The sequence below is a fragment of the Acinonyx jubatus genome, chromosome C2 (assembly GCF_027475565.1).
Source record: "Acinonyx jubatus isolate Ajub_Pintada_27869175 chromosome C2, VMU_Ajub_asm_v1.0, whole genome shotgun sequence".
Taxonomy (NCBI): domain Eukaryota; kingdom Metazoa; phylum Chordata; class Mammalia; order Carnivora; family Felidae; genus Acinonyx; species Acinonyx jubatus.
This window is the reverse complement of record NC_069384.1, coordinates 132559420-132584973: the sequence shown is the minus strand read 5'-3', so window position 1 is coordinate 132584973 and position 25554 is coordinate 132559420. Positions and strand designations below refer to the sequence as shown.

At 35.9% G+C, this 25554-nt stretch overlaps 1 protein-coding gene across 9 annotated transcripts in view; it reads left to right on the top strand.

Annotated features, from left to right (window-relative positions):
- Positions 1-25554, top strand: part of TBC1D5 (TBC1 domain family member 5) — a 530924-nt gene that overhangs the window by 113975 nt on the left and 391395 nt on the right. For 2 of the 9 annotated variants that reach the window (XM_027061908.2, XM_027061905.2), the window contains one exon: positions 23255-23454. The exons of the other annotated variants lie outside the window; for them this stretch is intronic. The gene's annotated coding sequence lies outside the window, so the exon portion shown is untranslated. The remainder of the gene's footprint in view (positions 1-23254; positions 23455-25554) is intronic. 9 annotated transcript variants of the gene reach the window in all.

The following is a 25554-nucleotide window of genomic DNA, read 5'->3' as shown; positions in this document are numbered from 1 at the left end:
ACAGGGAATGATTGGAGATGGTGAGTAGGTTTCTTCTTCAGTGCTTGCTTCATCTGGTAGTATAGTGACTGTCCAGAGCAGTGTCGAGAAGTCATTTGAGGCAGCATCCAACCTATTGGCAATGTGTGTCTACTTTGGCTGATATGTACATGTGAGCATGGTCTAGGTTTTGGAATCCAAGTCAGAACTAGAGACATGGGGACAGAAGATAATGGTTGAAGACAGGAAATTTGAATGAGTTGTTAAGCTAACCACCCCCTCCCCCCCCAACACACAAAAGAGATTTCTTTCTTTTTTCCTGAGAAGGGAATCAGCCAAAGGAAACATAGATCTTGAAGAATCCTTATGTTAATTAGGTGGCAGCATCAGAAAAAGGGTCAGACCTGATGGATTTGTTGTTGGGAAAACAATGATAGAAACACGGCAAAGAGAGAATTTTAGGAAGGAGATCCTGGTTATTAGGGCTATAGAGAAATCAAGGAGTGTAAAGACTTGGGAAAGGACATTACATTTGGACCATTGAGAGAACAATTTCAGTAATTCAAAATGGCAAGAGCTCTATAAAAAGGAATTTGTACTTTTATGAAGATAATGTTGAAGAAAAATGTCCCATTTGAAAAGTTAAATAGTCATGTAATGCTAGTACTGTATTTTGCTAGACTTTGAAAAAATTTATAAAGTATGAACTGAGTGATAATTTGAAAAAAACAAACCCATCATGGATTAGAAACTGAATTAGAGATAGGAAATGAGAAAAGTATAGTCAGTCAGGCCCACAAATGAAGTTATATATGGAAACAGTGGGAATTTTCTGGAAGCATGTGGTAAATAATATGTTCCAGATTTTTGCATGATACTGTGGTCTAGGAAGCAAAATGCCAGTAAGGCAAATGGTAAGAAATAAATGTAGGAATACCGCTGAAGGCTACACGGCTGAGCAGGGACCTGGCAAAGTCCTCTTAATTTTGACAACTGCAAAGTGATCCTTTAAGTAAATTGAACTTTGTTTTGCTAAGAATAATGAGTTGTGATTGGTTTATTCTGGTATAGGAAAGAAAGAGGATATATTGGAGACATTTTAGGGTATACTTAGAGATATTGGCCCACTCTGATGTGGCCAAAGACTAGGAACTAAAAAGGATATTTAAAAAAAATTTTTTTTTAATGTTTATTTATTTTTGAGACAGAGAGAGACAGAGCATGAACGGGGAGGGTCAGAGAGAGGGATACACATAATCCAAAACAGGCTCCAGGCTCTGAGCTGTCAGCACAGAGCCCAATGCGGGGCTCGAACTCATGGACTGTGAGATCATGACCTGAGCCGAAGTCGGCCGCTTAACCGACTGAGCCACCCAGGCGCCCCTAAAAAGGACATTTTAATTACAGAAGTAATTTGGTCTTAGAATAGAAAGCAATGGAAATGTAACAGATCTGAGAAGGGAGGTGCACTATTCTACTGGTAAGTCTTAGCATTTAATATATCATGTGGTTTTTGTTGGCCACTCCATTAATGAAGGCTTAAGCCAACATTCGAGCACACAAAAAGGGAAAGAGATAATCATGGATTAGGGAAAGTGGATGAAGCTTATTTTTGTGTATATCCAGAAAACATTCTGAATTCTCTTATTAAAATTTTATAAAATGTCTGTAGATCCTCTCGGTTCTTTTAAGTTGACTATTGTATCTGAAAAAAATGACAACTTTGTTTTCTTCCTTTTTACTCATTATGCCTTTTCTTACTGATTTGTTTTACTATTCTATTTTGAAGTTTTAGTACAGTCTTGAGTAAAAGTGGTAATAGTGGGCATCTATGTCTTATTCTTTTTTAAAGGCAAATGCTTCTGATGTGCCACCATTATGTATTATGTTTGCTATAGATTTTTGGGAAGATGCATTTCATTCACTTCATCACTTTCATCACTTCATCACTAGCTAAATTTTGTGTTTAATTTTTAAAATCATTAATGCTATTAAATATTACAAAAATATTGTTTTCTGTATAGTTTTACTCTTAGTGGGTTGCATAATAGGCAGAATTTTAGTAATAGGACACTCCCAGTAAACATCATAAACAAAAAGACTGTTAAGTCTATTCTTAAAGATATGAGCAGTCATTTTTCTCTTTGATTATCATGGGTCCGATAGGCTGTGGTACTGATTGCAGCTCTTCAGAAGTCAGCAGGAATGAAATTGAATTGGGGCCTGAGAAAGTCAGCTGTGAATTTGCAGATGTACTAAAACTTCTTGTTTTTTTTTTGACTTTGAGTAACCTTGGTTTCTTTTCCTTGATCATCTCTGATAACTGCAGATTTCATACATAAAAAAGAAAATATTTGTAGTTAGATGCTGGTATGTTATTAATTGGAATGAGTACAGAAAGATTGAGAATGTGGTTTCAATGTTACATGTGACCACAGGTCATTATGTAAAACTTGAAAATAGATTAAATTTCTATTCATCTTTATTCACTACCATCTATGGAATTTTTTAATAGTGCAAACTAGGTGTTATTGAGAAAATATTTTAAATTACCATTTGTATTAATGGGTTATAATTACCTCAATCTGACAATACTCTTCTAAATAGCTTGCAAATAATGAAAGTTAAAAAAAAAACACACATTACTTTCTTTTAAAATTTTTTTTTACATTTGTTTATTTTTGGTAGAGAGAGACAGAGCACAAGTGGGGGAGGGGCATAGAGAGAAGGAGACACAAAATCCGAAGCAGGCTCCAGGCCCTGAGCTGTCAGCACAGAGCCCGATGCGGGGCTCGAACTCACAAACCGTGAGATCATGACCTGAGGTGAAGTCGGATGCTTAACCGACTGAGCCACCCAGGTGCCCCAACACATATTACTTTTTAAATAGTTACCTGACTATTTAGATAACTTCTCTTCTCTGGGATATTATCTGTACATTACACTTGAAAAAGATATTCTGGAAAATACCTGATTTTAATCTAATATTAGCAGCTTTTGCATGGTTAATCATTCTCTTGGATAAAAGTTTGTTTTATCCGAAGCTATTGCTGTGTATTGAGATCCTTCTTTGATTTGCTAGTTTTGGGTTATTTTGTTGTTGTTGTTGTTGTTGTTTAGTATAAAAATGACTTGTTTGTCAAAGTGTCTTTTTGAATTTTCACAAAAGATTTTTTAAATGTGTGAGTTCTGAACCCTTAATAAAGGTGTATTACTATAAAATGCTGTGTTTAACTTGTGTCTTCTGAAGGACATTCTCTCACATTTAATTATATTAAATTAAACATTTCTTATGCTGATTCTTTTTATTTCATTTGTACATTCCAAAAATTATATAAAAATTTCCATACAAATTAATACTAATCATAATTTTCCTTACTAAAATACCATTATGGTCCCTTATTTTACATTAATTATAATATTCTCATGTTTCATATATCCTAGATAACCAAAGATTTGAGTAAATAATAATAAAGTAAGAACATTTGAAGAAAATTAGACTGGGCTAAGCAGTTTATGACTGACCTTATGGTGAAAGAGGCAGAGAAGTGGGGAGTGTGGGGCAGTGATGGGAGAGGAGACCTATTTTTCTTGTGTTCTAGTCCATCACAATTTAGAAGAAAGAGACTCAAGATAAATGTGCCTACAATTACAGAGCAGGCTGATACGATTTATCATTTTTTCAGAGTATAATACAGTAGTCACAATAATTTGGTGAATGATCTTCATCTTTGTGTGAAGAAGTCTATTCAGTATCACGAAAACATCTATTATTACACAAAGCATAAATATAATTTCTGTATTGCATTATTAGAGGTTAACAAAGCCCTTTTTTTGTTTTTTGTTTTTTTGTTTTGTTTTGCTTAACTCACAGAAACCTCACAAGATTTGTTTGTTACCATTGAGCATGTTACTGTATATATTTAGTATTTACTGTTATACCCCCCACCCCCCAAATGAAGCGCACTTTCCTGATGTTTAATCACAGAAATTGATAAAATGAACCCTCACATATGGTAAATTTTGTTTTCTTACATGGGCAAATATTCTGGTTACTGAATATTGTTTTCTTGCCCAAACAAACTCTTCTGGGCATAATTTAAGCTCTGTGGGATAAGTAAAATGGTACTTTAAGTTCTAAAAATCAGAAGTGCTGTTGAGAATTCTGGTTACTAAAAATGCCAGGTAAACTAGACATTTACATATATCTAATTCAGTATACTACTTATAATTCAGTCTTGCTGATACTTGAAGTATCAGATTTTCTGATATACATGGTCCTTAGAGTGTTAGAAATTTGCTTGTTGTGTGTTTAGATTGTATGGTTTTCTAAAAGTATTTAGTATTCTGTGATTATTATTTGTTGTGGTTTAAGAGCTTGTCTCCTTTAATAAGTCAAGTTAATGAGTCATTCATTCCTGCAAAGATACACTGAGGTGATTGTTTTTTATTGAAGAATAATTGACATATAGTACTATTAGTTTCAGGTGTACAGTATATTGATTTGATATCTATATGCATTATGAAATCATCATCACTAAGTGTAGTTACCACCTGTTACCATACAAAATTGTTACAATGTTAGTAACTGTATTCTCTATGTTGTATATTATATCCCTGTGTCTTTATTGATTTTATAACTGGAAGACCGTATCTCTTAATCCTCTTCACTTATTTTGCTCATTTCCCCCCTCCTCCGTTCCCTGCCCAGCAACCTTCAGTTTCTTTTCTGCATCTGAGTCTGTTTCTGTTTTGTTTGTTTTTAAAAAAATTTTTTTCCACATATACATGAAGTCATATGCTATTTGTGTTTCTCTGTCTGATTTATTTCACTTAGCGTAATACCCTTGAGGTCCATCCATATTGTAAATGGGAAGATTTCATTTTTTCATGACTGAATAATATTGCATTGTGTGTCTGTGTGTCTGTGTGTCTGTGTGTATGTACATACCACATCTTCTTTATCCATTTATCTATCCGTGCACATTTAGATTGCGTCCATGGCTTGGCTATCGTAAGTAATGCTGCTGTGAACATAGGGGAGCATATGTGTTTTTGAACTAGAATTTTCATTTTCTTTGGGTAAATACCTAGAAGTGGATTTGCTGGATTGTATGGTAGTCCTCTATTTTCAATTTTTAAGAGACCTCCTTACTGTTTTCCATTGTGGCAACACCACTTTACATTCCCACCAGTGGTGCACAAAGTTTCTTTTTTCTCCACATCCTTACCAACACTTGTTACTTCTTTTCCTTTTGAGACTAGCCATTCTGACAGGTGTGAGGTGATGTCTCATTGTGGTTTTGGTTTGCATTTCCCTGATGGTTAGTCATATTGAGCATCTTTTCATGGGCTTGTTGGCCATCTATGTATGTTCTTTGAAAAAATGTGTATTCTGGTCCTCTGTCCATTTCTAATTGTTTGTTTCTTGATTCTGGGTTTTATAACTTTGTATATTTTGTATGTTATCCCTTATTGAATATATTACTTGCAAATATCTTCCCCCATTGAGGAGGTTGCCTTTTCATTTTGTTGATGTTTTTCTTCACTACGCAAAAGTTTTTTAGTTTGATATAATCCCATATTTGTTTATTAAAAAAAATTTTTTTTAATGTTTTTATTTATTTTTGAGACAGAGCATGAGCGGGGGAGGGGCAGAGAGAGAGGGAGACACAGAATCCGAAGCAGGCTCCAGGCTCTGAGCTGTAAGCACAGACCCTAACGCAGGGCTCAAACTCATGGACTGTGAGATCATGACCTGAGCTGAAGTCAGACACTTAATCGACTGAGCCACCCAGGCGCCCCAGGCAGGCTCTTTATTTTTGCTTTTGTTGTCCTTGCCTGAGGAGACAGATAAAAAATATTGCTAAGGTGACTGTCAAAGAGCTTACTGCCTATGTTTTCTTGTAGAAGTTTTATGGTTTCAGGTGTTACCTTTAATCTGTTTTGAGTTGGATTTTGTAGGTGGTGTAAGAAAGTGATCCATTTTTTTTTTTTTTTTTAATGCATGGAGCTGTCCAGTTTTTCCAGCACTATTTATTGAAGAGACTGTCTTTTCCCCACTGTGTATTCTTGCCTCCTTTGTCATACACTAATTGACCATATAAACATGAGGTTATATTTGGACTCTCTATTCCATTGAGCCTTGTTTCTGTTTTTATGCCAGTACCATACTGTTTTGATTACCAGAGCTTTGTAGTATAGTTTGTAGTATAGTTTGAAATTTAGGAACATATCCTAAATTTTGGCTATTTTGGGTCTTTGTAGTTCCATACAAACTTTAGGATTATTTGTTCTTTCTGTGAAAAATGCCATTGTAATTTTGATATAATTTGCATTGAATCTGTAGATTGCTTTGGATAGTATGGGCATTTTAAGAATATTAATTCTTATCCATGAGCATACCATATCTTTCCAATTATTTGTGTTGTCTTCAATTTTTTTTCATCATTGTCATATAGTTTTCAACATACAGCTCTTTCACTTCCTTGGTTAAATTTATTCCTTTGTGTTTTGTTCTTTTTTGATGCAATTGTAAATGGGACTGTTTTCTTAATTTCTCTTTCTCATAGTTTGTTAGTAGTGTATAGAAATGCAACAAATCTCTGTTATGTTGACTTTGTATCTTGCAACGTTCCTGCATTCATTTATTCTAGTAGTCTTTGGGTACAGGCTTTAGGGACTTCTATTTATTGTATCATGTCATGAGTGAACAGTAAGTTTTATATCTTCCTTTCCAATTTGGATGCCTTTTAGTTTTTTTCCTTGCCTAGTTGCTGTGGCTACGACTTTCAACACTATGTTGAATAAAAGTGGTGAAGGTGGGCATTCTTGTCTTGTTCCTGATCTTACAGGAAAAGCTTTCAGCTTTTCACCATTGAGTAAGATGTTATATGTGGCCTTTATTATGTTGAGGTACATTCCCTCTGTTTCCACTTTGTTGAGAGATTTTATCATAAATGGATATTGAATTATGTGAAGTGCTTTTTATGCATCTTTCAAGATGATCATATGATGTTTATCCTTCCTGTTGTTAATATGGTGTAGAACATTGATTGATTTGTGGATGTTGAACCATTATGAGATCCCTGGAATACAGCCCATTTGATCATGATGTGTGATCCTTTAACTGTATTATTAAATTTGGCTTGCTAATATCTTTTTGAGGATTTTTGCATATATGTTCACCAGTGATATTGGCCTGCAGTTTTCTTTCTTGTAGTGTCTTTGTCTGGTTTAGGTCATGGTAATGCTGGCCTTATAAAATGAGCTTTATAGCATTCCTTTCTTTTCAATTTTTTGGGATAGTTTGAGAAAGATAGGTTATCAGCTCTTCTTTAAATGTTTGGTAAAATTCACCTATGAAGCCTTCTTGTCCTGCACTTTTGTTTGTTGGGTGTTTTTTGATTATTGATCCAACCTCCTTACTAGTAAATACTTACCTTCAGATTTTCAGTTTCTTTCTGATTCAGTCTTAGAAGATTGTGTTTCAAGGAATTTATTCAGTTCCTCTAGGTTGTCCAGTGTTTTGCTCTGTAATTTTTCATGGTAATATATTTCTGTGATATTGGTTGTAAATTCTCTTTCATTACTGATTTTATTTATTTGGGCCTTCTTTCTTTCTTTTTTCTCTCTTTCTTTCTTTCTTTCTTTCTGTCTGTCTGTCTGTCTTTTTTTGGATGAGTCTTGCTAAAGGTTTATAAATTTTGTTTGTCTTTTCAAGGATTATCCCACCAAGTTTAAATTATGCCCAGAAGGGTTTATCTTTTCTAAGAATCAGCTCTTAGTTTTATTAATCTTTTTTACTTTTTATTTTAGTCTCTATTTTTTTCTGCTCTGATCTTTATCATTTCCTTCCTTCCTTTAACTTTGGACTTTGTTCCTTTTCCTAGTTCCTTTAGGTATAAGGTCCGATTTCTGCTGTAGATTTTTCTTGTTTATGGAGGTGGACTTGTATTGCTGGACACTTCTGTCTTAAAATTGTGTTTGCTGTTTCCTGTTGGTTTTGGAGCAGTGTGTTTCCATTTTTGTTTCTTTTAAGATATTACAAAATTTTTTTAATGTTTATTTTTGAGAGCAAGAGAAAGAGAGAGAGACAGAGAGGGGGAGCATGAGCCAGGGAGGGGCAGAGAGAGGGAGACACAGGATCCGAAGCAGGCGTCAGGCTCTGAGCTGTCAGCACAGAGCCCGACGCGGGGCTTGAACTCAGGAATGGTGAGATCATGACCTGATGTGAAGTCAGATGCTTAACCAACTGAGCCACCCAGACACCCTGTCTTAAGATATTTATTGATTTCCTCTTTGATTTCTTTCTTGACTCATTAGTTATTTAGTAGCATGTTGTGTAGTCTCCATGTGTTGTTTGTTTTTCTCCAGTTTTCTTCTTTTTTTCCTCCATTTTTCTTCTTACAGTTATTTCTAGCATCATACCATTGTGGTCAGAAGAGATGCTTGGTATATTAGTCTTCTTTTAAATTCAAATTGTTTTGAGAGTTGTTTTGTGGCTTAATGTGATAATATTCTGAAGAATGGTCCATGTGCACTTGAGAAGAATGTATATTCTGCTGGTTTTAGATGGAATGTTCTGTATATATCTGTTTGGTGTATCTCACCTAATGTTTGTTCAAGGCCAGTGCTGTTTTTTTTTTTTACTTTTTCTTTAATGTTTATTTATTTTTGAGACAGAGAGAGACAGAGTGCAAGTGGGGGAGGGGCAGAGAGAGAGGGAGACACAGAATCTGAAACAGGCTCCAGGCTCTGAGCTGTCAGCACAGAGCCCGACGTGGGGCTCGAACCCATGAACTGCGAGATCATGACCTGAGCCGAAGTCGGACGCTTAACCAACTGAGCCACCCAGGCGCCCCAAGGCCAGTGTTTTCTTATTAATTTTCTGTCTGAGTGATATGTTCCATTGACATAGGTGAACTGTTAAAGTCCCCTACTGTTACTATATGACTGTCAATTTCTCCCTTTGTGTCTGCTAATACTTGCTTTTTCTGTAGGTGTTCCTCTGGTGCATAAATATTTACATGTATTATATATGTTTTCTTGTTGGGTTGATCCCTTTATCATTATGTGTGTAATCCCTGCTTTGTCTCCTGTTACATCCTTTGCTTTAAAGTTCATTTTGTCTGATGTAAATATTGCTACCTGCTTTTTGTCTGATACTAGGTATTGCTACCCCAGCCTTCTCTTTGTTTCCATTTCCATGGAATATGTTTTTTCATCCCTTACTTTCAGTCTGTGTGTATCTTTAGATCCAAAATGAGTCTCTTGTAGGCAGTATATAGATAGATCTTCTTTTTTAATCCATTTAGTCACCTATGTCTCTTGATTGAAGCATTTAATCCATTTACATTGAAAATAATTATTGGTATGTATTTCCCTTTTATTAATGGTTTTCTGGTTGCTTTTGTAATTTTTCTCTGTTCCTTTCATTTTTTTTCTCTCTTCCCTTGTGATTTGATGACTTTTTTTAGTGTTACATTTAGATTCCTTTCTCTTTATTTTTTGTGTATCTATTATAGGTTTTTGGTTTGTGGTCGCCATGAGGTTCATATATAACAACCTATATATCAGTCTGTTTTAAGTTGGTAGTCATTTAAGTTCTAAGCATCCTGAAAGCACTACACTTTTACTCTTTTTTGCCACCGTGTTTTGTTTCTGATGTCATATTTTACATCTTTTTATTTAGTGTATCCCTTACTATCCCTTACTATCCCTTAACTAATTATTATAGATTCAGGTGATTTTACTAATTTTTCTTTTAATTCTCACACTAGCTATTTTTTTAAAAATTTTTTTTAACGTTTATTTATTTTTGAGACAGAGAGAGACAGAGCATGAATGGAGGAGGGTCAGAGAGAGGGAGACACAGAATCTGAAACAGGCTCCAGGCTCTGAGCAGTCAGCACAGAGCCCGATGCGGGGCTCGAACTCACGGACCGTGAGATCGTGACCTGAGCCGAAGTTGGACGCTTAACTGACTGAGCCACCCAGGCGCCCCCACACTAGCTTTATAAGTGGTCGATCCATTGCCTTTTCTATGTGTTTGCCTGTACCAGTGATATATTTTTCTTTCAGGTATTTTCTTATTTTTAGTTATGGCCTTTCCTTTTATGCTTAGCGAAGTCTTTTTAATATTTCTTATAAAGCCAATTTAGTAGTGATGAACTCTTTTAGCTTTTTGTTGTCTGGGAAACTCTTCATACCCTGTTCACTTCTGAATGATAACCTTGCTGGGTAGATTATCTTTGATCCTTGGTTGGAAGTTTTTTCTTTTTTAGCACTTAAATATATCATGCTCCCTCTCTTCTGACCTGCAAAGTTTCTGCTGAAGAATCTGTGGATAGTCTTATGGGGGTTCCATTATATGTAACTAATTGCCTTTTCCTACTGCTTTTAAGATTGTCTTTATCTTTAATTTTTGACATTTTAAGTATGAGGTGTCTTGGTATGGATATCTTTTCCATCTCTTCATTGAAATTCTTACTGTCTTCACCTGTTCATCTCATGAGTTTGGTAAATATTGTTATGACCATTAGTTTGAATTCTTTATTGAGTGGGTTACCTATATCCATTTTGTTTATTTCTTTTTTTGAGGTTTTATCTTGTTCCCTTGACTGGAACATATTCTTCTGTCTCTTTATTTTGCCCAGTCTGTGTTTGTTTTTGTGTTTAGGTTGTTCAGCCATCTCTTGGTCTTGAAGGAACAGCCTTATGTAGGAGTTGTCCTGTGGGGCCCAGAAATGCAATCTGCCCCGGTGCTCCAGAGGTATTCCCTGTGTGGGCCGCATGTGCCCCCCTGTTGTGACAGGGCCGCAGTTGCTGCAGGCATACTGTTAGGCAGAGTTATCATCCTGTCAGCTGCAGGGTCTGGCTGAGCTGCTGGGTTGTATGGGCTTCTTAGTGGGGCACCATCCTCTGGCATCAGCAGTCTTGAGGGAGGCTTCCAAAATGGCACTCTCCAGTGCTGGAGATAAGGCTGAATAAACTAGCAAAAATGGCTTCTGCTAGTGTCTCAGTCCCTCCCTCCTGCCTCTCTGGTGCTTGCTCTGAGATTGGTAAAGTAGATCTCTTTTACCTATGTTTTGTGCACTGTTTTTATTTGTTTGTTTGTTTTTTGTTTTGTTTTTAAAATCTGGTGTTTTTGCATTGGTTTCTGGATTGAGTGAGTCTGTGTGTGTGAGCCCTTTAAGAGTCGGTTTCCCTTTCCCTATAGTTCTGTAGTTTTTCTGGATATACTCCCTGCTGGTTTTCAAAGCCAGGCATTTTGAGGTCTTGTCTCTCCTGTGTAGGATATAAAGGTTGGGGTGCACAATGTGGAGCTTGAATCTTTTACACCTCAGGGAAAAGTTCCATACCTTTGAGGTTCCTCCTGCCCATGGAGCACCACACCTGGGGTGTGGTTTATTACTTAGCAATATTTTATCTCTACCCCTTCTACCCATCTTGGTGTTTTCCCTTATTGTGGAGGATCTTTTCATCCAGTATGTATGTCCTGTTTATAGGGAATTATTTCAAACGTGATTCTAAATTGTTGTGTCCATGAAAGGAAGTGAGTTCAGGATCTTACTACCTACCATCTTGAACTGTGACCTTCCTATTATTAATTGTATGAAGCTGGGAAGGCCAGTCCATCAGGACATGCAGCTCCATTGCTTTGTGAAGAGTTTTTGCTCCGATGAGAGCTTTTTGGTTAAGAAGAAATATTAGTCTGGAAGAGAACTGCACCAATCTAAAGGTGGATGTTTTGTGTATGTGGAAATCTGAGACTAAATTGAACTGAAAATGTGTCTCTTAGGAAATTAATAAACTTATGTTAAGTGGTTTCCAGGCACCAAATCTTGGTTAAATACAGCTCAAAATAGTCTACTGAGGGTAAAACTAGAATATTAATAATCAAAAGAAAATAAACTACAGAATTTTTTTAACTTAATGTTTTTTTAAGTTTATTTTTATTTATTTTGAGAGAGAGAGAGCAAGCAGGGAGGAACAGAGAGTGAGACAGAATCCCCAGCACTGTCAGTACAGAGCCCAGTGTGGGACTCGAACTCATGAACCATGAGATCATGACCTGAGCCGAAGTTAAGAGTCAGACACTCAATGGACTGAGCCGCCTCAGAACTTAGTTTTTTAAAATTCTCATACTTGAGAAAATGATTTACCAATCTATTTCCTAAAAGTAACTTATACGTAACATAACACATACATGATCGAATCTTATTGCCATGTAGAGCTCTGTTTTCTGGTCAACGTTATTCCTGTGCTGCAAGAGCCAGAAGTGGCTTATTCTGAAACTTCCTGTCTTGTTTTAAATGTGTTCTGACTGAGAAACTCTGCTAAGTGTCAAAAGAAGTCTGGCCCTCTGTCAAGAGTGATGAGTTCTTCATAAGGAAATTCTGGAATTGCCTCTAGGCAGTATTTTAATAATTTCTTTGGAACCCTTTTTAATTGGTTATGTCAACTCTGGATCTGAATTTTCTAGTTTTATTATTATTTATTCTGAGTATGATAATTTGTATTTGAAGACTTACTCTGGGATTTATCTATATTCATTGCACATTTATACTAATGAGGCTCAGGATGTATTTTGTCTTTGGCCAACTTGCACACTACTTTCGGGACATTTGAGAAGGGATGCCTTTTAAAAAGTCTGATTTGCAACTATGTATGTATGTATGGTCTATCAAGGTTACATAAAGAAAACTAAGAATTTGTTGTTTAGAGAGTTTAATCCTAAATCGGTGTGTACCACTGAAGCACAGAACTTGAGAGATGTTTCTTTTCTGTAGTATTGAATACAAGAGATAATATACTTCAGAGTGAAAATAAAGTGAGAGAAACTGATGTTTGAGCTTCCTGAATCACAGATTTCAGTGGTCCATGGTCCACAGTCATAGGTGATACACACTCAATCACTTTTGATGGTAGGTTTCCAAGGTACTTTGGTGAGGTAGAGATAAAGGAATCACTTTAATTCACCACATGATTTTGACTTACATTACTTACTCATAGGTATACTTGAAAGCATTGTGATGTTGTGGAAAGGACATGGCTTGTGGAGCGTTACAGACCTGAGTTTAAATACTAATTATTAACAGTGTGATATTAAATAAATCTAGTTAACCATGCCTACATTTCTTCATCTGCAGAGCAAGTAGGAGTAATGATAATATTAGGACTTTTCATATAGCTATTGTGAGAATTAAACAAAATGACGTTTTTACAACACAAAGAAGAGTCTTTCTTTTAGGACATTCTCCTCCCACCCTCACTCCCACCCCAAGTATCATGGACTGAGAAATTAACGTCATCAGGCGTTGCTCAGAAAGGCAGTTAAAAGTTTAAACGTAAGTTTTACATATTGATAGTCTTTAGATAAGGTCATTTTGAGTATTTTCAATGAAAGATATTATTTCAGTGAATTTGTAGGCCATCATATTTTAAAAGCAGAAACAATTTTAGGTTAGGTAACCTAGTCTTTAGGGCTTTTTTTTCTTCCACAAATACTGCTCTGAAAGGTGGTCTGGTGTTCAGTCACTTAGGCAAGGAGACGACCAGTATAGAGGGCTGGGGAGTGTGTCCTTTTTAATAGGGTTACTAGCTTTTTTGAAGGTTTCAACAAGCCTGTTTATTTTTTTTTAAGTTTATTTATTTATTTTGACACACAGAGAGAGCATGGTGCACACATGGGCAGAGTAGGGACGGAGAGAGAAGGAGAGAGAGAATTCCAAGCAGGCTTTGTGTTGTCAGTACAGAGCCCCACACGGGGCTCCATCTCATGAGCCACGAGATCATGACCTGAGCTGAGATCAAGAGCCAGATGCTTAACTGACTGAGCCACCCAGGTGCCCCCAACAAGCCTTTTTAAAATTTGTGCTTGTAAGGAGTGTGGTAGTTAATCATGCATTTACTGTCACATCTCCTATCTGTTAGCTTGGATGAGATAAAATACTATAAAGATAAACACAAAAGACTTTGAGCATCATTTCTTATAAGATTGTCTTTGGGCAATTTTTTTTTTTTTAATGTCCTATAAGATTTGGGTGCCTTATTTGGGTTTCTGTCCTTGGAGAGTAATAGCCAGTTGCTTGCTGAATTTCCAGCATTCAAAATAGAAAACAGTAGTTTTTTTGAAATAACTTTGTAATCCTTCTGGTTATAAAACCAAAAGTTTTGGTATACTGCATTTATTATTTTTATGATTTTCCTCTTTTCATTTTCCCAACTTATAATCTTTTAACTTCAGCAGTTTTCTTATGGGATTTTGAATAGTTTTAGTTTTATACATCATATTGCAATATTCTAGACCATAGTAATCATTTTGCCTGGAATCTTTAAATATTTTTAAAGTGGTTTGAAGAATACATTTAAAAAGCTATCCTTCTGAGGAGCAAAAGTAAATTAATTTACTGCTGTTTTATTGAGTTAGGATACCGAAAGCACTAATACAGGTGTGATCTTTTGGTATTTATATTGTTGGAATGTTACTACTGAGCGAGTGACCTTATGCAAACTTTAACATTCAGCTGGATTATTTATACCTGTTAGTTGCTCGAAGTGAGATATTAGGTGAATCATAGAGACCACAATTTGGCAACTTTTAAAAGAGAGTTACAATTGGAGACACTTCTAGGCTTCCAGCAGTGTTGTTTAGAATCTAGGAAATTAAAAAAAAAAAGTCTCAAGTAGTTATGGAATTAGTTGTGACTTTAGAAACTTCATGTTAACTCTTAAAAACTGAGAACAAACTGAGGGTTGATGGGGGGTGGGAGGGAGGGGAGGGTGGGTGATGGGTATTGAAGAGGGCATTTTTTGGGAGGAGCACTGGGTGTTGTATGGAAACCAATTTGACAATAAATTTTCATATATTAAAAAAATTAAAAAAAAGAAGAAAAATAAGAAACTTCATGTTGGTAAGCAAATTCAAATTACTTGATGTTATAAAAGTTAACAAAAATAAAATTGAGATATTTCATTCATTTTTTTATTCACAGAGAAACATACATTTTTAGGGGTACGAGGTACTGAGATAGCTATAGATATGACGTGATATAGTATGTGCTTTTTCTCTTAACTTTTTTCTTACTCCTTCCCCTCCTACTTTTTTTTAGTCCTTTCATAGTATAAATTATACATTTTGCCTAACTCCTAAATTAGAAACCTTGGAAATTTACTAAGTTTATTTCTCTTCTTCCATTTTTATGTCTAGGTGCCACCATTTTTTTCTCATATTCTTTGTCAGTCCTCCCATTTCTGAAGCTACTATGCCAGTTTCATTGCTAGTACTCTACGCCACCACTGGAATTATCTTTCAAAAATACCAAGTGCCTGATAATTGATTCAGCCATTTTTCTATGCTGCTAATGATCACCAACGTTATCCAGTTTAGATTTCCTTTATTTCTTTTTGAGAAGAAGCTAATAGGTAGTGAGATCAATAAAGGAACAGTGGTTTGGTAGTGAAGTAAGTGATGGGAAAGTCATGAGCCACGCAGCAGAAAAAATAAATCTTAAATAATTGAGTCCTTTGTAGAGCTAACTTATTATCTGTTCTCTTTCTTATTATAATTAGTTTCGTCCACTTGTGTTTTCTGAGAATTAAAGCTTCCCCAGAATTCTAGAATATTTTCACAGACTTTCCTCCAGCATAATCAAGTATGGTTTGAGTTTTTCTTTTTGCATAGTTTGAACAGGATAAATTACAGTGTTCATGGATAAAAGGTGACAGGTAATGTTATAAAAAGGCAACAGATTAAAAAAAGGAACTCTGAAACAAATGGAATAACATAAGGAGGAGTAGTTAATGAGATGTGGAATAATTTAATTAGTCTGGAACTGAGAATTTAGAATACAAAATAAAATTATGGACAATGCTTAAACTTTCAGCTTATTTAATCTAAAATAATTTCTTCAAAAATCTTATTTTCATGTTAGTTACAGGAACACACTTAAAAGAAGGGAGTACTTTAATTACAAATATGTTTACTTCCTTATTGTACTGTGGAAGATGTGTACTTTGAAAAGTCCCATGCCTTATGTCTGCCGGAGGAAATGGATGAAGACTAAAGCTTAATGGAATTTTTCATCTCATGGAGTCAGGTTGAATCTGCAGCTCTCTTAGGGAAACCACAGTTCCTGGAATTTTCTAACTTTTCTCAGGGCATTTAGACTGATCTTCAGGATTGGAATGAACCCCAAGTTCCCAAAGCAACTCTCAGAATTGACTGGCTTCTTTTGGTTTATTTATATATACAGAGTGATTGAGACTGATCTGTTTCTTATTCTAAAGCTCATTCAAACTTGGTACTTAGAGCTTGGTTCTAAATGAATCCTAAATGTAACCAAGATTTGGGAAGAAAAGTTATCTTGTTGGCACCAAGAGAAATAGTAGAAGATATAATCTTTAAATCACAAAAAGTTATTTTCTTGCACTGTATATACATTGGTTTCTGTCTTGCCTGGAGCTTCTGGTAGTGTGGGATCTAACTTGGTACCGACTGTGGTTAGTAAAAATGAGCATGACTGTGAGAAAATAATGTTATATGCTATTTCAAGATGACGAGTCATTTAGGAAGCAAAGATATGCTTTGTTATTAGAACGGTGTGGAAGCATTTCATTTACCATAAAAGACAGAAAGAAAGATTTATATTGTGTCAGTACTTTCGGGATTTTTGGCTGTGTAAAGGTTTATAGAGTTAAGGGATTTCATGAACAGAGTGAGTAATGGTCAGGTAAATCACACTTAATATAGCCTTTAAATTAATATAGCATGTTATAATGGTTAAGACCATGTGGCCTCTGGGTTCCAATCACATGGATTCAAATCCCAGCTTTACCAGTTGTTAATGATAAGATCTTGGGCAAGTTAGTGTGCTCAAGCTCCTCTTAGCTTTTTTAAATTTTTAAATTTTTGTTATTTTGAGAGAGAGAGAGAGACACTGCATGTGCTGAAGAGCACAAGTCAGGGAGGGGTAGAGAGAGGGGGAGAGAGAATCCCAAGCAGGCTCAGCACTGTCATTGCAGAACCTGAGGACAAGCTCGATCCCATGACTGTGAAATCATGAGCTGAGCTGAAATCAAGAGTCAGATACTTAACTGACTGAGCCACCCAGGTGCCCCTGTTTTTTGTTGTTATTGTTTGTTTGTTTGTTTGTTTGTTTTAAGTGGGAGTGGTTAGGGTGGAGGTGAGGAGACATTAAATGAGATATACCATGTAAATAGCAGCACAGTATAGTAGTAATGTTATTGTTACTGAAGTTCTTTTTCAAGCAACTTTTATTATCTTTAGTTTTCTATTCCCTATCATGGTCCTGATGTAAATCACGGGATAAAAAACAGAAACCTGAATGGGTATTTTCTTTGAGACAAGGAGATATTATGTCATAAACTTAAAATTTTAACTGCCCATATTTAGCTTCACAGATAATATGTCTTAACAACATCCATCTTGAAATTTCAAAATAAAAAAAATTAAATTCAGTTAGCCTTGGATGAAAGTTTGGAGTTTTGGAATTTGTTATTTGAGAGAGAGCGAGAGAGAGAGAGAATGTGCACACAAGTTGGGGAGAGGGGCAGAGGGAGGGGAAGGAGGGAGGGAGGGAGGGAGGGAGGAAGAGAGAGAGAGAGAGAGAGAGAGAGAGAGAGAGAGAGAGAGAGAACACGAGAACACATCTCAGGCAGGCTCTATGCTAAGCATGGAGCCTGATGTGGGACTTGATTCCATGACTCTGAGATCATGACTTGAACCAAAATCAAGAATTGGATGCTCCACTGACTGAGCCACACATGTGCCCCATGGAATTTGTTAGAACCTTTAGGTCACTAGAATGTTGTTAAGGCAGCCCTGACTCAGGGCACCAGTAGATCAAGTTGATGGGAGCCGCTGGGACAATGATTGGAATATATGCTTCCACAGTGACAGCTGCGGTTCATGTAGAAGGAAAGATAGACATACTTTCATTGTTAAGTGATCGGAAGTGTCTGGAAATAGAGTAGACATTTTCTTTTTTGAATGCTGCTTTGGTACCAGTATGTATTAGTTTTCATTGGTGTCACTTGACAGGGTTACATGTAATCTCGTTATCCATTTTTTGAATAACTATTACTGTATTAGACCCTCTTACATAAGTACAGGATTCTTTAATCAAATATATATATATATTTTCACCAAAGGTTAACTTTTGTGACAAAATGTTCTTTATGAACCATTCATCTCCTTTAAACATTCCTATGTCTTTTGACATATATATCCCTAGATGACTTAGTTTTAATCATAAGACTAAAATCTGTATTAAGGAAAATAAGTTTTGATGGAGGCATTTTATGTATCGTTAAAACTACTTTTGTTTTATTATCCCTCTTTCCATTGGGAAGGAACCTTGACAGTAGTTGTTAAGAAAAATATCTGAAATGTTTATATTAAGTTGGGTACAATTTAATTGGACTAAAAAAATATATATGTTTAACAAATAATTTAAAAAACACATGCTAAAGAATGGAAAGTGGTTGCTGTAGGTAGATATCTTTTAGAAAGCTTGAAGGGGCATCTTTTCCATTTCTGTGTCAGAATCCTTGAGAAGATCTGCTTGGCAGTCTCCATTTTTAAGAAGCTTCTCAGGGGGTGCCTAGATGGCTTGGTTGGTTAAGCGTCTGACTCTTGACTTCAGGTCAAGTCATGATCTCACTGATTCATGAGATTGAGCCTCAAGGCGGGCTCTGTGCTGACAGCACGGAGCCTGCTTGGGGTTCTCTCTCTCCCTTCCTCTCTTTGCCCCTCTCTCATGCATGCACACACACTCTCTCTCAAAATAAATAAACTTAAAAAAAACCTCTCAGGTGATTTTTATGCATTGTAATGTTTTAGAAACATTGCTGAACTCTCCACCTACAGCTTTTATCATATTAGCATCTGCTCTTTTGATGGAAACTACTCTTCCTCCATGAGGGGAAGAACAAGGATGAGCCGAGGTACTGTACCTGATGACCTGCCCTGACCTATGCTGTGAAATTTCCCAAACTTTCAGTGTCAGCCTTAGTTTCTGCTCTAAGCCCTCTCTCAACTGTGGCTCCTGTGGTGATGGATCATGTGAATGGTGATACACACTTTATATGTTCCCTGAAGTGTCAGTATTTCCTAGCAAGGTAGGAATTGCAGATGAGGATATTTAAGAGAGCTTAAGTGGTCTTCTGGGGCCAGGTTTGAAACTGAGGTAAATTTATTTTAAAGATCGATACCTGCTACCCTCCTTTTTAGTGGAAAGAAAAGGGGCTGTGGATTCAGATATGCTTGGGTTGGAAGTGTGCCTCTCTCATTTATTGGCTTTACTAGCAACTCTTAACACTTCCCTAACTTCGGTGTCTGCATCTAAAAAGTAGGCTCAATAATTGTTCAATTCTAAGGTTATTGTGAGGATTAATGACCTGATGCACATTTTTAGAATGCTTCAGCATATTTTTAATAGTTTTTAACCCAAGTAGGCATTTCAGTAAATGATGACTATTATTTAGTAACTTAAGATAAGGCATATATGCCTTATGAAGTTAACCATTTACAAGCTATATGATTTTGTCACATTATGAAGTATATATTTTTTTCTGTTCCAATGTGGTATGATAGCTAGAAACAAGGAAGATACAACATGTGCGTAGGGAATTTTTCAGGGGGGGAAAGCAATGTAGGTGCCTTTTTGTTGTTGTTGCTACCCATATCCTAGTAAGTTCTAAATTTGATTCTAGCCCAGACCTTTCTTAAATCTCCAGACTATTATAGCTCTGATGTTTACATTGAAACCCCTGTAAGACCTCTCCAACAGATAATCCTTTAATATGCCCTAGTGTAATTTGGTCTCTTTCTTCCAACAGCAGATCTTCTTCCAGGTTTCCTTATATCACTGAATGGAATTGTTATCCAGCTTCATTCTCCACAAAATTGAATCTTTCACCAAATTCTTCTGTTAGCCCATAAATCTTCCTGCCTTCTCTCCGCATCTTTACCACCACCACTTTAATCTGTCACCTCACACCTAACTCCTCCCCTTTACCTTTCTTGCTCGTCTCTGTAACTCAGCCAAATTTGGTAGTTTTTCAATGTGTAATTGATTGATACTATATTTAAAACCCTGTGGTAATTTTGCCTTATTGACTTCTTCTGCCCCATTTTGTCTCACATATGTTCCCTCTCTAGCTGTGACTGGCCCTTCTGCTTCTCTTTCTTGACTCAGAATGTGCTTTTCTCATAATGCTTTGAGACCTTAGTACTTGCTGTTCCTAGACTGCCCCATACTTTTCAGATCTCATCTTAAGTAGTCTTTAGGTCTTTGCTGACCTCTGGGCTAAATCAACTCTCCTGTTATTAAATCTCATGGCTTACCCCTTCCCCTGTTTTTAATGGCATTGATCTCTGTTTACGGTTACTTATTTGCATCGTTATTGGATACTGTCTGATATCCCAAGTAAAATGTAAGTTCTATGAGGGTTGAGAATTTCCGTGTTTACAAAGGCCTAGAACAGCCCTGACAACAGATGAGAAGTAATAAATGACTGCCTGAAATACATAACTAGGCAATTAAAATACAAAGTGTTTAATTCTAAAGTGAGGTAAGTACAGATGGAGTCACAGTGTTGGCATATTAAACATTGTTATTTGGGAATACTTTAGTTATTGTAGCATTTGTTTGATCAGCCTCTAATTTTACTTTTTCTATTAAAAATAAAGATAAGTAGTATTTTGAATTTTAAATTTCCCAGTACAGATTAAGATCTTTCAGAAGTTGATTGTACTTGAATGTAGCTTCAGAGTCAAAACTTCCCCCTTTCCTCACATCTGCACAGGATTCGGAAGCTTACAATTCAAAAACATATAGCTGGTTACATACTTCTTGATGCTTACCATATAGAACGTGTTCATGTATGTTTGTTGCCTACGGCATAACAATTTTAAAATGCTACCAGAATTTTCAAAGTCAAATAATCATAGATTTTATAGTAGGTTTCTCAGCTTTTATAAAAATTAAAAAGGAATCAAGAAGATTAATATAATATTGGAATTAAGCTTCTGTGTTGCTCGTTGGTATTTGGACCTCAAGTTAAGTGCATGACTGTTGTTGGCAGCTTGAACTTTTATTCTGAAAACTCTTAAGACTTTAGTATTTTCTTGGAAGTTGGTTTAGTACTGTTGTTTACATTTTAAAATTAGTGCTTTGAATAAGATTTTGGTTTCCATCTCTCCTGAATTCTCCCTAGGAGTGCACAACTTCAAAAATAAAGAGGCACAGTCAGCAGAAAAACGAGGTGGTCTGAGCATTTATGCGTTAAATATGCATGTTAATTAGGAAAAAAATTAGAAAAATATGAAAACAGATGTTACATAAATTATTGCAGTCCCAGGGCAGCAGTAACTTATACACTGACAATAATTTTTATATGTGCATGTGTATGTCTATTTCTAGATTTTCTCAATATTTATGCAATTCCATAGAGGATAACTAGAAAAAGAACTGGTATATCCTTTCAGTGAGACTAATGGTAAACATTTTCTCTGCATATAGATGGCTGAGGAAGTCTAGTTTCATACAGTATTACTGTAGAGATAAAGCCTCTGTTAGCTAACTCTGCCTTGTAGGTCTTTTTCTCCTTTTTGGTTTCTCTGATGGTATGCCAATAAAATATTTCATTGGATATATCCTGTCAGAGCAAGAAAGTAAATTACTTTCGGAACAATGTATGACATGTAGAATTGACCTGAGTGTAAAGTATGTATTTAGAAATAAAACAAATTATAACTACTCAGGATACTGATTATATTAGCAGTTTTTCTTTGGTTGTGAATAGCCATTATGAAGTAATAGCCATCATTTTCTGAATAGTATTGACACAGTAGTGTGACAATATAAATTAACTATTCTATAAACACACATTTGTGAAATACACATATATTGGAATAGTTGAAAGATATTTGAATGTCCTTCATTCTAAAGAGCCACCCATAGAATAAAAATGGTCTGTATTTTTACAAAGGAAAGATAAGAAATGGAGACATGTAGCAATTTTTAGCTCAACCGTACAGAAAAAGCATGTGACTATATTACTGTCCAAGGAGGTGTAGACTATATTTAGGTATCTTTCACACATATATTGTATAATTTAGAAATGAATTGTTGGTAATTTTTCAGATAAGATTGAAAGTTAAAATAAGGAAATGCTACATCAGAACATAATAAATCATTCTCTTTATCAAACAAACAGAACATGAATTGTATTCAATACAAGAGCATAAAAGTTTCTGGACATCTGTTTAGAGGTCAATGCCATGTTCATCTGTTCTTTACAAATCATACTTTGTTACTTGGTTTTAATAGCATATGATGCTAAAATGTGTTTTAAATAATTTCTTTTGAATCTCAGTAGGTTTCAGTTATATCTATTGTCATAATGCTTTTCAGTTCTGTGGTATTGATTTATGTTTCACATTATAGTACCTAATTACTTTTGTCCTTTTGTACATATGTTGAGCTACTAATAAGTTCTAACAGGTTATAGGGAGTAAACTCTATAGAATGAAATCTAGAGGAAAGTGATAGTAATGTTTAGTAATTTGATATTATTATTAAGAGGTTCTTTACTTACGTTAGATAGCTATTTAAGAAAGTCAGTTGTCATTCTTGCAGATTTCATGTAGATTGTATCTGTGTCATATGACTTACGGAAGAATATTAATTACAGGTGATAAGACATTTTTCTTTTTCTCTATGCAAAAAAGCTAGGGAAATTACTTTTTACATCACAAATAATATTTACTTGTTGCACTGATACATCAGTATTTGAATTTGACATTTTATTAATGTTTGGAATCCTTTTCAATGGAATTTTTCCCCATGTTTGTTTTCAAATGGCAGTTTTCCATTTTTTTATTCTTTGTAATTTTAGTACTTGATATTATTTTACTATGTATTAGAATAGTGTGTTTATTATTTGAACACTTTCATGTCAATGAAATGAAGTTGTAACGTGATTTGTTTCATATGGAGGTGTTTTAGATTTAAAGTTTTTGTAGTACCATTTATTTTAAGTAAAATAAAATGGCTTCCTTTCTTCCAGAAGTTAAAATAGATGATAGAAAGAGTGATTAGTGAGTAGGCTAACACTTGTCGTCCAAAAGCTTAAAATAGTATGACCTAAATTTTTTCAGCTTGCCTTTTTATTGTTTGCTTTGGTTCAGGGTTCCTTTTGGGATAGGAATGTGTGAGGCTATTTTATTTATTTATTTTTCTAGGTATTTGCTTCTTTGTCAGAAGCTTGGTTGAGGGAATACTCAAGTGATCTCTATTTCTTCATTCTTCTTTGCTTCCTGTTTGCCAACCAAGACTTGTATTTGGAGAACTCTGTTGTACTGAATCTGAAGTCATCTTCAGATTAGAGCATGCATTTTCAGGTGTCAGTTAGATTTCTGGATCAATACAGGTCTCCTGAAAGGTAAGCATATATTTATTCAAAATGTACCTTTAAAAATTGAATGCTCTCAGTATCTTAGTCTCTGGGCTGCTGTAACAAAAATTCCATAGACTTGGTGACCTACAAACAGCAGAAATTTATTTGTAACAATTCTCACAGTCTTCACAGAGACTGAGAAGTCCAAGATAAAGGTGCCAGCAGATGCAGTGCTCGATTCACAGACCACCATCTTCTTTGTGTGTCCTCACATGGTGGAAGGAGTGAGAAACCTCTCTAAGGTCTCTTCTTATAAGGACACTAATCCCATTCATGAGGGTTCCACCTGTCATAGACTCTGGGTCTGGAGTCCTCTCTTGTCCAGCAAGAAAGTGGGATGCAGGACTAAAAATGCGAGAGAGGCTAATGTCCTGGGAGGAGACAGAAGTCCCCAGTAAGAGTCCTTGCTCTGTTTTTATGAGGATCAGAAGGCTTACAAGTGTGATGGATATGCACAAAGAGACAAGGAAACCATGAACATGAACTCATGGGTGGGGGGAGGGGAAGAAGGTTTTGGAGATACGTGGTGTTAGAGGTTTGGGTAAATACAAAACAAAATCTGGGTGGAAGGTTGTTTACAGCAGAAGAGAGGCCCCACCTCTGTTTACCTAAACTGGCCTAGGGGACAAGAAAGCCTGAGCATGCTACCTCACTGTCAGCAAGGCATCTTTCTTTTGCTAATTAGCTCTGCTCTGGGCAACTTTGCCCCACTGTGGTCTGTAGCCCTATTTACCTGTTTACCTAATTTGGTCCTTCCTTCCTGTGAAAGCAGCTTTCTGCTATACTAAGTTAGGGGGCCTTTCTGCCCTGAATACCTAATCTTGTTTACCTCATCTTGGATGTTTTCTTCCTGAGATTCCCTGTTCCTATACCTTTGTCCTATACTGGGGGCCTTTGCCCCATTTACCTAATGTTATTTACCTAAGCTTGTTTACCCAAACTTGGGTGTGTATATCCTATGACTTTCTATTTCTTTATGCCTTGTTAACTCATCCCTGCAAGCTCAGGGAATTCCTAAGCTTATTCCACATCTCCACCCTTATAATCTATATTCCCATTTCATCGTGTATTCCCATTACATTGGGAATTAAGATTTCAACATGTGAGTTTTGGGGGGGACATAAACACTTATCAATAAAATATCCTTATGATAGTAATATGTTCTGTAGATTCATTTGTGTGTGTGTGTGTGCGCGCGCGCGCTTACACAATCTGCCAGATTTAGATCGTAGGCTTTTTCAGGGAATGATGTTGTTCTGTAACAGTTACTCAGAGTTCCCTGATTACTTTCTTTCCACTTCTTACATCTATCTAGTCATCAGTTTCCAATCTTTTCCTTACCCTTTCCCTTATTGTTTTCCTTCTCCTTTAACTGAGCCTTCATCGGGGGCCTTAAAAAATGTTTTCCTGCCAGTGTACTTTTAGCACATTCCATATAGAAGGCTTTTTGGTATCCATATCTCTTTCTGCCCCCCTCCCCGCCACCTTCATTAAATTTGTTAAAGGAGTAGCAAAACTAGAATTATTGAACTTAGAGTTGAAGGTGTCTCAGATAGGAGGAATTCACATTTATTTTAACACAACCATTGTAAGGAATAAAATTTACGTTTATGAGCCAATTTCCACAGGCATAAATGTACCAATGAAAGTGAAACAAAAGCTGAAATAGTTTTTACCCTAGCTACCTGAAATGTGTGCAGTGCTCTATTCTATTCTAATCTTTGTATATTTCTCTTATTACATGCTGCTTCCCATAACTAAATTTATTTCCCTGTCTAGTAACGGATTGCCTTTGCAATTTCAGAAACCATACTTTATATCACCTGTGTGTAAATCATCACCTGTGATACTTTACATCACTTGCTCATGACTGACTCATTGGGAAGTAAATGGAATCCATTTGTTTTCTATCTCAGTCAAGCTGCCCTTTATCTGTCTTCTCCATGCTTCTCATCTCTCTCTGTATTCACTACAAGCTATCACATGTTGTGGTCAAAAAGCTGGGTAACTGCTGGGAAACACCAGAGCACTTAGTTGGTTCTTCTATAGTGAGAACACAGGTACAAATGGTCCTATCTCAAAATT